Source organism: Scyliorhinus torazame, chromosome 1, assembly GCF_047496885.1.
Source record: "Scyliorhinus torazame isolate Kashiwa2021f chromosome 1, sScyTor2.1, whole genome shotgun sequence".
Lineage (NCBI taxonomy): Eukaryota > Metazoa > Chordata > Chondrichthyes > Carcharhiniformes > Scyliorhinidae > Scyliorhinus > Scyliorhinus torazame.
This window is the reverse complement of record NC_092707.1, coordinates 20,337,480-20,350,196: the sequence shown is the minus strand read 5'-3', so window position 1 is coordinate 20,350,196 and position 12,717 is coordinate 20,337,480.

Below are 12,717 nucleotides of genomic sequence, written 5' to 3'. Positions count from 1 at the left end.
GCGTCCATGTTAATCAGAGTGAAGCTTATGCTTCACTTTACGCGTTTAAAGGCTTGAGCTCAATTTGTTTCGTAAATGAATGCAGGCAGCCAGCGTGAAAGGCATTTATTATTTAGTTACAATTTCATTGCTTACCTTTTAAGAGCTGATTTCTTTGGTAATATTGTATTGATTTTTAGTTTTATTAGGATTTGACCGTAAGATAAAACATTGGCCACCTTCAGATTTTACAAGGAGGCAATAGATATAGGACGGCAGAGTACAGTTGGAACACTAGGCTTAAACTTGCTGGTGGGGCCCGTGGGGGTGGGGGGGGGTAATAATTGATTAATCACTTCACAGCTGGTGTTCATTTTTTTTGTTTTGTTTGTCTTGTTCTTCGTCCTGAAGGCATAGATTTGTGCAGGGCTATGCTGTCACTCTTTGTGAATTAACAGTGTCCAGTTACCTCATCAATTTGGTCATTATTTTAATGCCTTCGTTTACAGAGTGCAGCTGCATAAGACAATCACCTCTTTGCATTTCCCCTCCAGACTAACCATCCACTGTCATTCAAAGCCCTGCCCAGTCCCTGCCGTATCAATGTAGCTCGGTAGGCAGCACTCCCACTTCAAGAGTTAGAAGGCCTTGCATTCAAGTCCCAGTCAAACTCCATCTACAAGTTTGCTGACGACACGAAGGTAGTGTGTCGGATCTCGAATAACGACGATTCGATATAGAGAACCTAGTGGAGTGGTGCAGCGACAACAATCTCTCCCTAAAGGTCAGCAAAGCTAAAGAGCTGATCATTGACGTCAGGAAGCAAAGTATTGTACACCCCCCCCCCCCCCCCCCCCCCCGGCTGCATCAACGGGGCCGAGGCGGAGATGGTTGACAGCTTCAAATTACTAGGTGCGCACATCACCAACAATCTGTCCTGGTCATTAGCTATGAGGAGAGCTTGAATAAACTCGGTTTGTTCTCACTGGAACGACGGAGGTTGCGGGGCGACCTGACAGAGGTCTACAAAATTATGACGGGCATAGACAGAGTGGATAGTGAGACTTTTTCCCAGGGTAGAGGGGTCAATTACTAGGGGGCATAGGTTTAAGGTGCGAGGGGCAAGGTTTAGAGGAGATGTACGAGGCAAGTTTTTTTACACAGAGGGTAGTGGGTGCCTGGAACTCGCTACCGGAGGAGGTGGTGGAAGCAGGTTCGATAGTGACATTTAAGGGGCATCTTGACAAATACATGAATAGGATGGGAATAGAGGGATACGGACCCCGAAATTGTCGAAGATTTTAGTTTAGACGGGCAGCATGGTCGGTGCAGGCTTGGAGGGCCGAAGGGCCTGTTCCTGTGCTGTAGTTTTTTTTGCTCTTTGTTCTTTGGTCCACCCACGTTGATGCTACGACTAAGAAAGCACAACAGCGCCTATGCTTCCTCAGGAAACTAAGGAAATTCGGCATGTCCACATTGACTCTTACCAACGTTTACAGGTGCACCATAGAAAGCATCCTATCTGGCTGCATCACAGCCTGGTATAGCAACTGAACACAGTCGTGAACACAGCCCAGTCCATCACACAAACTCCATCTACACCTCCCGCTGCCTGGGGAAAGCGGGCAGCATAATTAAAGACCCTTCCCACCCGCCTAACTCACTCTTCCAACTTCTTCCATCGGGCAGGAGATACAAAAGTTTGAGAACACGCACGAACAATTCAAAAACAGCTTCTTCCCCACTGCTACCAGACTCCTAAACAACCCTCTTATGGGCTGATGGACTGATCTGATCGCTTCACACATCTTCACCCGATGCCTGTGTCTTTGCATTTATATTGTGTATTTTATGTTTTCCCTATTTTGTATTTTCCTTTCATGTACGGAATGATCTGTTTGAGCTGCACGCAGAACAATGCTGTCCACTGTACCTCAGTACACGTGACAATAAACCAATCCAATCCAATCCAAGAGTTAGAAAGCGTTGCATTCAAGTCCTACTGCAGAGAGTTGAAGGCATAATCCAGGCGGACACTAGCAGTGCTACACTGCAGGAGGTGCTGCCTCTTTCTTCTCCCAAGGTAACTGAAGGGGCAGTTCCAATGGGGCAATGGTGAGAATCAGTGATGCAGAGGCCGAAAGTGGAGGGGCGCAGAGACCTCAGAGGGTCTTGGGACTCAGAAGAGGCCACAGTGATGGGGAAGGGTTAAGTCCAGAAGACAGTCAAAACTTAAGTGCATCTTCTAATTATTTACACCCAAGTTGGCGAAAGATGGATTAATTTAAAGCAGACGGCCATGAAGGTTCCTATTAAGTTGATCGGGATTAGGAGAACATTCCAAAGCGTGCTTGGCAATGAGGGCGAGGACGATAAAACCCATCGGCGAGCGAGACATCTGCTTAGTTACTGTGGGATCAGCGCCCGGCTTGTCCGGAACTTGTACCTTTCCCTCATTCATTTAAATCACATAAGGGCTGAACTCATTCCTCCGCACACTTTGATACAACATTGCCAGATGAGGAATTACCTTCAAAACATAATGACTGACAATCAGACCACTTAATGGGATTAAAGGGCAATTATACTTCACATATAAGTGCTTTAAATGTAGTGTGGGCAAACCAGAATCCCAGAGCTGAAACTGATAAACTTGAGGGGTCAAACTGTAATTAGGCAGATAGGAAAAAGCTGTGTGACTCGGATGTATAATTTTCACAAGCGTTTTTGCTCAATAAAATTATTTTGCTGCTTTTGCATCGCTTCCATTTGCCAATCCTCCTCCCTCCACATTTGGTGGGACATTTGCTGAGGGATTGCTCCTCCTGTGCTGCTGCCCTCTCACATCGCATCGGAGTCTTCATATGCGAACCTGGCCGGTGAATGACTGATGCACAATCAATTACTCGTGAGACAAGGGGAGTCATACTAATCGGCTTTAATCAGCTAGGCCTGTACCCAGCAGCTCCGATACAGAAAGTGGAGGCTGCTGGGGCGGCATGGGTTCTTATACCCTGCCTCTCAGGGCGGAGCTATGTACGTTGGCCAATGGTAGACTCCTAGGTCTAGCCAATGGGCATCCACCTCTCAGGTACTGCAATACCTGGTATTACCACAATGACCCAGAACTATCTTACAGAATGCCACAGAAGGAGGCCATTTGGCCCATAGTATCTACACTGGCTCCCTAAGCGAGCATCGTGACTTTGAGCCATGCTCCCGGCCTTTTCCCCATACCCCGGTGCATTGTTTCTATTGAAATAATCATCTAATGCCCTCTTGAATGCCTCGATTGACCCTGCTTCCACCACACCTCCAGCCAGCGAACTCCAAGCCCAAGCCACTCAGAGAATTTACATCGAATCATAGAATTCACTCGTGTGACAATGTTGGATGAGCATAGAGGAAACGCTGAGGGCTTTGGCCAAGGTTGGTACCATGACCGGCACAGGCTTGGAGGGCCAAAGGGTCTGTTCCTGTGCTGTATTGTTCTTTTTTCTTTATCACATTTGTTTCTTCTGCAAATCACTTTGAATCTGCACCCTCTCATTCTCGACCCTTTTACCAGCAGGAATAGTTTCCCCCTCTCGACTATGTCCCGTCCCCTCATCAATTTGAACATCTCTATCCAACTTCCTCTTAGCTTCTCCTGGAGCCATAGATGTTTACAGCATGTAAACTGGCCCTTCGGCCCAGCTTGTCTATGCCACCCAGTTTCTATCACTAAGCTAGTCCCACTTGCCCTCATTTGGCCCATTTCCCTCTATACCCACCCTGCCCATGTAACTGTCTCGAAGGAGAACAGTTCTAGGGCGGCACGGTGGTGAGCATTGCTGCCTTATAGCGCCAGGGACCCAGGTTCAAGCCCAGCCTTGGGTATCTGTCTGTGCGGAGTCTGCACGTTCTCCCCGTAGCTGCGTGTGTTTCCTCCGGGTGCTCCGGTTTCTTCCCACAGTCCAAAGATGTGCAGGTGAGGTGGATTGGCCGTGATAAATTGCCCCTTGGTGTTCAAAAAATGAGATATGTAGCTTAGGTTAAGGGGATAAAATGGAGAATGGTTTTGGGTGGAATACGTTTTCAGGGGATCAGTGCATTCTCCATGGACTGAATGGCCTTGTCCTGCACTGTAGGGATTCCATGATCAGAGATCAGTGCTAGGAAGATATACTGAGTGGGGTGTCCCTTGGATCTGCAGTAGGGTATGCAGTGAGTGGCGCATCCCAGGGATCAGAGCTGACGGAATGAGGGTACAAGAGTGGGGTGTCCCAAGAATTGGCGCTGACACAATGCACTGAGTGGAGTGTCCAGGGGATCAGTGCTGGGAGGTCCACTGAGCTGGTGTCCCTGCAGAGTGCCGGGCAGATGTACAATGCGGAGCGCCTTGGGGTTCAGTGCTGGGGCTTCTGTCGTTCCGACTGACTTAAATTATTCCAAAATACAATAAAGTTGGTCAAAATCACTGTTGATCGTAATGACGGGGGACACTCAAGTCTGAATAAACAGCAAAGCAATTTAGGAAACACTGGAACAATATTTGCTTGGGAGAAGAACTATCGCAGATTAAATGCAAACCAATAATAACAATATCGGCTGATACCCCAAAACCATTCCCCAGCAGCAGCCCCACCCCCTGCCCCAGCTGTTCTTATCTTTGTAATACATAATCAATTATTGTGTGGACAAATTCCACAACCATTTACCAGTGAACACGATTGAAATATAGAAATCAGGAGTGGGTCATCCAGCCCTTCAAGCCCCTTCTGCCATTTTTTTTTAACAAACATTTTATTCAGGCATTTATGGTTTTGTAACAACAAAAGATACAAATACAATTGTAAAGATAATTCAGTGCGTAACACCCCCTCCATCTCTTCTCACTGTTCCCTCCAAAACTAAACTAAACTAACCTAACTCCCCCAGCCCCCCTTAATACCTAACCCCCCCCCCTTATTGAATCTGCTAACAGTTTAGTTTCCCCCGAAGAAGTCGATAAACGGCTGCCACCTCCGGACGAACCCTAACACTGATCCTCTCAGGGCGAACTTAATTTTCTCAAGCCTGAGAAACCCGGCCATGTCGCTAACCCACTCCCCCGATTTCGGGAGGCTCCGAGTCCCTCCAGGATAATAGGATCTGTCTCCGGGCTACCAGGGAGGCAAAGGCCAAAAGTCAGCCTCTCTCGCCCCCTGGGCTCCCGGGTCTTCCGACACACCAAAAATCGCCACCTCTGGACTCGGCGCCACATTCATTTTTAGCACCGTGGACATGGCATCCACAAATCCCTGTCAGAACCCCCTGAGCTTCGGACATGCCCAAAACATGTGGACATGATTTGCGGGCTGTGGTAGTCGGTATTAGGGGTATTACGGTACCTAGGTTGAGGCTGTAAGATCATTGGTGTGGTAGGTACCTGAGACAGCAATATCATTGGTGAAGCCTGCCTGCTGGTTCCGCCCAGTAAGGCGGAGTATAAGAGCCTGTGTCTCCCTAGCAGCCGCATTCTGTACCTGCGCTGCTGGGGGAAACATCTAGTCCAATAAAGCCTTCAATTGTCATCCAATCTCGCTTCTGGAGTCATTGATCGAGCATCACAGGCCCTCCTGCACACCTCACACACCTGTCCTCTACCCCAAAACATCTGCTCATCCAGGCCACGTCATGTGTGCCCGGTGAACCATCTTGAATTGTATCAGGCTGAGCCTGGCACATGATGAGGACGTGTTGACTCTGCTCAGAGCATCCTCCCACAGACCCGCCTCTAACTCCTTTCCCAACTCATCTCGCCATTTACGCTTCACTTATCTAAGATTCCTCCCACTCCATAAGTTATTTATAGATTTCCGATACTTTCCCCTCTCCAACCCCCATTCTAGAAACTACCCTTTCCTGTATGCCCTGTGACGGTAGCAGCGGAAACGTAAAAACCTGCCTTCACACAAAATCCCTCACCTGCAGATAGCGAAACCCATTCCCTCCCAGCAACTCAAACTCCTCCTCCAGATCCTCCAAACAGGGAAAGCTCCCATCAATAAACAGATCCCCCAGCCTCTCAATCCCCGGTCTCTGCCACCTCCAAAGCCCCCCCCCATCCAGCCTCCCCGGGACAAATTATATTGCCGTAATTTGGAGCCCACACCGAAACTCCCTCCACTCCCATATGCTTCCGCCATTGCCCACACACTCTCAGGGCCGCCAATACCACCGGGCTTGTGGAGTACCGGGCCGGCGAGAACGGCAGCGGAGCTGTTATCAATGCCCTCAAACTTGTGCCCTTTACATGAGGCTGCCTCTACCCGCTCCCACACCGACCCCACCCCCACTACCCACGTTCTGATCATAGCTATATTTGCCGCCCAATAGTAATTCCTAAAGTTCGACAGTGCCAGCCCCCCCCCCCCAAGCCCCCCGCCCCCCCCCCCCCCCTCGGCTCCGCTCCAGCAGCACTTTCTTTACACGCGGGGTTTTACCCGCCCACACAAACCCAGAGATCACCACATTAACCCACTTAAAAAAGGCCTTCGGGAAAATAATAGGGAGACTCTGGAAAACAAACAAGGGGCAGCACGGTAGCCTTGTGGATAGCACAATTGCTTCACAGCTCCAGGGTCCCAGGTTCGATTCCGGCTTGGGTCACTGTCTGTGCGGAGTCTGCACATCCTCCCCGTGTGTGCGTGGGTTTCCTCCGGGTGCTCCGGTTTCCTCCCACAGTCCAAAGATGTGCAGGTTAGGTGGATTGGCCATGATAAATTGCCCTTAGTGTCCAAAATTGCCCTTAGTGTTGGGTGGGGTTACTGGGTTATGGGGATAGGGTGGCGGTGTTGACCTTGGGTAGGGTGCTCTTTCCAAGAGCCGATGCAGACTCGATGGGCCGAATGGCCTCCTTCTGCACTGTAAATTCTATGATTCTATGAAACAAAAATCTCGGGACATCCGTCACCTTTACGGTCTGTACCCTCCCCCCAGTGCCAACGGGAGCATGTCCCACCTCCGAAAGCCCTCCTTCATTTGCTCAACTAATCGGGTCAGATTTAATTTATGTAGCTGCTCCCATCCCCGTGCCGCCTGGATTCCCAAATATCAAAAACTCCCTCCCACCACTTTGAACGGCAACTCCCCCGTCTCCTCTCCTGCCCCCGCGCCTGGATCACAAAACCTCGCTCTTACCCATGTTCAATTTGTACCCCGAAAACCGGCCAAATTCCCCTAATATCCACACAATCTCTCCCATCCCCCCTAATGGGTCAGAAATATACAGGAGTAGGTCGTCCGCATACAACAAAACCCTATACTCCTTTCCCTCCCCCCCCCAACTGGTCCCTTCCAGTCCTTTGACGCTCTCAGCGCCATCGCCAATGGCTCCTTAGCGAAGGCAAACAACAGTGGGGAGAGGGGACATCCCTGCCTTGTACCCCAGTTCATCCGCACACTCGCCACCGGTGACCCAGTCATCAAAGCCCTGCCCAAACCAAACTGTCCTAGGACCTCCCACAGATAATTCCACTCCACCCGTTCAAAGGCCTTCTCCGCGACCACTACCTCCACCTCCCTCCCCTCGGAGGGCATCATGATGACATTCAAGAGCCTCCTGACGTTGGCCGTGACCTGCCTGCCTTTGACAAGCCCCGTCTGGTCCTCCCCATCACCCCCGGTGCACAATCCTCTATTCTCGAGGCCAAAATCTTGCCCAGCAATTTGGCGCCAACATTCAGTAGGGAGATTGGTCTGTATGGCCCGCCTTGCTTTGGATCCTTCTCCCGCTTCAGGATCAATGAGATCGAGGCCTGTGACATTGTTGGGGGAAGGACACCCCGCTCCCTTGCCTCGTTAAATATCCTCACCAGCAGCGGACCCAGCACCCCAGAAAACCTCTTGTAAAATTCCGCTGGGTAGCCATCCGGTCCCGGAATCTTTCCCGACTGCATGGCCTCCAATCCCTCTACTACTTTTACAATCCCAATTGGTGCTCCCAACCCCTCCACTATACCATTCCTCCACCTTCGGAAACTCCAAATCCTCCAAGAATTGCCTCATCCCCTCCACACCAGCAAGGGCTCCAACTCATACAGCCGATTGTAAAATTCCTTGAACACCACATTCACCCCTGCTGGGTCCAAGACCGTGTTCCCCCCTCAATCCTTCACTCTCTCTATCTCCCTGGCTGCCTCCCTTTTCCTGGCTGGTGTGTTAGCATCCTACTGGCCTCCTCGCCATACTCATATATCGCCCTCTCGCCTTCCTCAACGGCCCCACCACCTTCCTTGTGGATATCAGACCAAACTCCATCTGCAGTTTCTGCCGCTCCTTCAACATCCCGCCTCCTGGCTTCAAAGTACCTTCTGTCTGTCATAATATACATCAGTATATCATGGAGCAGACTCACACACTGATGGACACACAGCGGGACCAATCAACACACACAACACCACAGCCAATCACCAGTTAGAGCACACTCACTATAAAGACAGGGGGCATCAGCTTTCCCACTCATTCGGGATGCAGCCTCTCAGAAGGACAGAGCTTACAGCTTACAGCACAGATCCTCACCATGTGCTGAGTGCATAGACTGGTTCGGACAGGCATAGGTCTTTAGTTTAATCTAACATCGTGTTAACCCACAGTGAAAGTATGTTCAACAGTTTCTAACTTAATAAAATAGTGTTGCACTATTTTAAGTGTTGGTGGCCTGTATGTGTTCCACGGATCCAGAGCACCCAACACATCATGATACCAGGAGTTGAGGGATATTAGAACTTCTTAGACCTACCTGCAAGTGATCTGCCTTCCACCAGCATTCAGTCATCCTGCAACATGGACAGCGTCCGCCCGCCGCCGCCGCTCCGCATCACCGGTAACCTAGGGGCCAACTGGAAGATATTCAAACAACGCTTCCAGCTCCTTGAAGCCACAGACCGGGAAGCTGCCTCAGACACCAGGAAGATCGCTCTCTTCCTATCCACGGCCGGGGAACATGCCATCCACATTTTCAATTCTCTCACGTTTGCTGATGATGAAGATAAATCAAAATTCAAGACGGTCATCCTCAAGTTTGACAGTCACTGCAACATAGAGGTGAATGAAAGTTTTGAGCGCTATGTATTCCAACAGCGTTTGCAGGGTAAGGATGAACCTTTCCAGTCCTTTCTCACCCACCTCCGCATCCTTGCGCAGTCCTGTAATTACGGGCCCACCTCCGACTCCATGATACGCGACCAGATCGTTTTCGGCGTTCAGTCAGACCCCCTAAGCCAGCAGCTCCTCAAGGTAAAGCAGCTCACCCTAGCGACCGCCATCGAGACCTGCGTGCTACACGAAAATGCCACTAGTTGGTATTCCCACATCCAAGCAGCTGAAACGGCGCGGCAAGGTCCCCACAAGGCAGAACGGGTCCAAGCAATCGAGCAACTCCAGGGCCTCAGCCTGGATGAGGGCGGCCATTTTGCGCGTTTTCACATACTCCCGCGCTTGTGCTCACCGAACGAGGGGACGGCGACGTCGACGAACGTACTGCGCAGGTGCGCACCATGTACGACCGCACTGCGCGGTGGCACAGCGAACGTACTGACGCTACAACTTGTGGCAACTGTGGCTCCGCCCAATTAATGTGGCAATGCCCTGCCAAATCCCGACGATGCCTGAGATGTGGCAAACGTGGCCACTATGCTGCTTTATGCAGATCAGCTCAGCCTGCCAACTCTGGTCTCTCCAGCCAGCCTCGCAGGAATGTCCGGGCCATTCAACCCACGGTCACCGAGTCCGATGCGGACCTACTACCCGTTACTGACACTGAGGACCCGAAGGCGCCTTTTCGAGTCGGTATCGTTACAAAAAACAGGGTGTCCCCGAAGCAAAGAATCCAGCCTCTATCGGTCTACAGCATCGATCCAGACGATGAGTGGTGTGCCACCCTGATGGTCAACCAGTCCCAAATACGATTCCTTCTGGACACTGGTGCCTTCGCCAATCCCATTGCGCAGTCTGACCTCCAAAGCCTTTGGTGTCAAACCAGCCATCCTTCCATCAGCCTGCCAGCTATTAGATTATAATGGCAATGCCATTGCTGCTAGCAGCTCGTGCCAACTTGAAGTGACGCACAGGTCACGCAAAGCCATCCTTCCCTTTGAAATCGTGGGCTCCTCGAAAGCCTCCCTGCTTGGCACGCAGGCGTGCAAGCTGTTGAACCTAGTTCAGAGAGTTGACTCTCTCTCCCCTGCTGACGAGTCTGCCTTTCAGGACACCGACTTCAGGGCGCAGCTCGACACCATTATCAACCAGTACCATGATGTCTTCGAGGGCATGGGCACGCTCCCGTACACCTACAAGATTTTATTAAAACCGAATGCCACGCCTGTGGTTCACGCATCTCACAGGGTCCCAGCACCCCTTAAGGACCGCCTCAAGCAGCAGCTGCAGGACCTCCAGAACCAAGGAGTGATTTCCAAAGTCAAGGAACCGACCGACTGGGTCAGTTCCATGGTATGTGTAAAAAAGCCTTCCGGCGAATTGAGAATTTGCATTGATCCCAAGGATCCAAATCGCAATATCATGAGGGAGCATTATCCAATCCCCAAGTGCGAAGAGATCACATGCGAGATGGCTCGCGCCAAGCTCTTCACCAAACTCGACGCATCAAAAGGATTCTGGCAAATCCAGCTCGATAAATCCAGCAGGAAACTGTGTACATTCAATACCCCCTTTGGCAGATATTGTTACAACAGGATGCCGTTTGGGATCATATCTGCTTCAGAAGTGTTCCACAGGATTATGGAACAAATGATGGAAGGCATTGAAGGTGTTCACGTCTATGTCGATGACATCATCATTTGGTCCACCACCCCGCAGGAGCATGTTAGTCGCCTCCAGCGCGTATTCAGACGTATACATGAGCATGGCCTCCGCCTCAACAGGGCCAAATGCTCTTTTGGTCAGACGGAACTCAAGTTCCTCGGGGACCACATCTCCCAGTTGGGTGTGCAGCCGGATGCGGACAAGGTACCTATTATCACAGCCATGAAAACACCAGAGGACAAGAAGGCGGTCCTCCGATTTCTGGGCATGGTCAAGTTTTTAGGGAAATTTATCCCTGACCTCGCCTCTCATACCACAGCTCTCAGGAACCTGGTCAGGAAGACGACAGGCTTCCAATGGCTCCCTGCCCACGAGCGCGAGTGGAGAGAACTCAAAACAAAACTGACCACGGCCCCGGTCTTAGCTTTCTTTGATCCAGCAAAGGAGACCAAAATTTTGACCGATGCCAGCCAATCCGGCATTGGGGCAGTGCTCCTGCAACGCGATGAGGCCTCATCATGGGCCCCCGTTGCATATGCGTCACGTGCCATGACCCCCACGGAGCAGCGCTACGCGCAGATAGAAAAGGTGTGCCTGGGCCTTCTGACCGGTGTGGTTAAGTTTCACGATTATGTCTACGTACTTCCACAATTCACCGTTGAGACCGACCATCGCCGCTGGTCAATATAATACAGAAAGACTTGAACGACATGACGCTTCGCCTCCAGCGTATTCTTCTCAAGCTCCGGCGATATGACTTCCAGCTGGTATACACCCCAGGCAAAGACCTCATCATTGCCGACGCTCTCTCCAGGGCAGTCAACACTCCATGTGACCCAGCGGGATTTGTCTGCCAGGTTGACGCCCATGTGGCCTTCGTGGCCTCCAATCTACCTGCCACGGATGAACGCCTCGTCCAAATTCACCGCGAGATGGCTGCTGACCCCTTGCTACAGCGTGTCATGCACCACCTAACGGACGGGTGGCTCAAGGGCCAATGCCTCAGTTCCATAATGTCAGAGATGATATGGCAGTAGTGGACGGGGTTCTTCTGAAACTGGACCACATTGTCATCCCGCATAGCATGCTCCAGCTTGTCCTGGAACAACTACACGAGGGCCACCTTGGCGTGGAAAAGTGCCGCCAACGGGCCCGAGAGGCAGTGTACTGGCCCGGCATTAATGAGGACATAGCCAACACCGTGCTCAACTAATCCACTTGTCAGCGCTTCCAGCCCGCCCAACCACGTGAGACCCTGCAGCCCCATGAGTTGGTCACGTCACCATGGACCAAGGTGGGCATCGACCTGTTCCACCCGCTGGGTAGAGACTATGTCCTGATCGTGGACTACTTTTCGAATGACCCGGAGGTGATACGGTTGCACGACATCACCTCGTCTGCAGTCATCCGTGCCTGTAAATAAACCTTTGCTCGACACGGCATCCCACTCACTGTGATGTCGGACAATGGCCCCAGCTTCGCCTGCCAGGAATGGTCCAGCTTTGCCAGGCGGTACAATTTTGCCCATGTGACACCCAGTCCCCTGTACCCCCAATCCAATGGCAAAGCGGAGAAGGGAGTACATATATTCAAACGGCTCCTATGCAAGGCTGCTGATGCTGGGTCCGATTTCCACCTTGCCTTGCTGGCCTATCGTACCGCCCCGCTGTCCACTTGCCTGTCGCCAGCCCAGTTGCCCATGAGTCGCACCCTGAGGACGACGCTGCCGTCCATCCATGTCCCAGACCTCGACCATGTTCCGGTCCTTCGCCGGATGCAGCTGCCTCGTGCACAGCACAAGGCGGCTCATGATTCCCGTGTGGCTGATCTCCCTGCTCTGGCTCCAGGTGACAACGTCCGTGTCCATCTTCCGGTTGGTGGCTGTTCTGCAACCGCTGTTGTCCTTTGGCAGGTGGCCCCACGCTCGTTCCTGGTTCGTCTACCGGATGATTC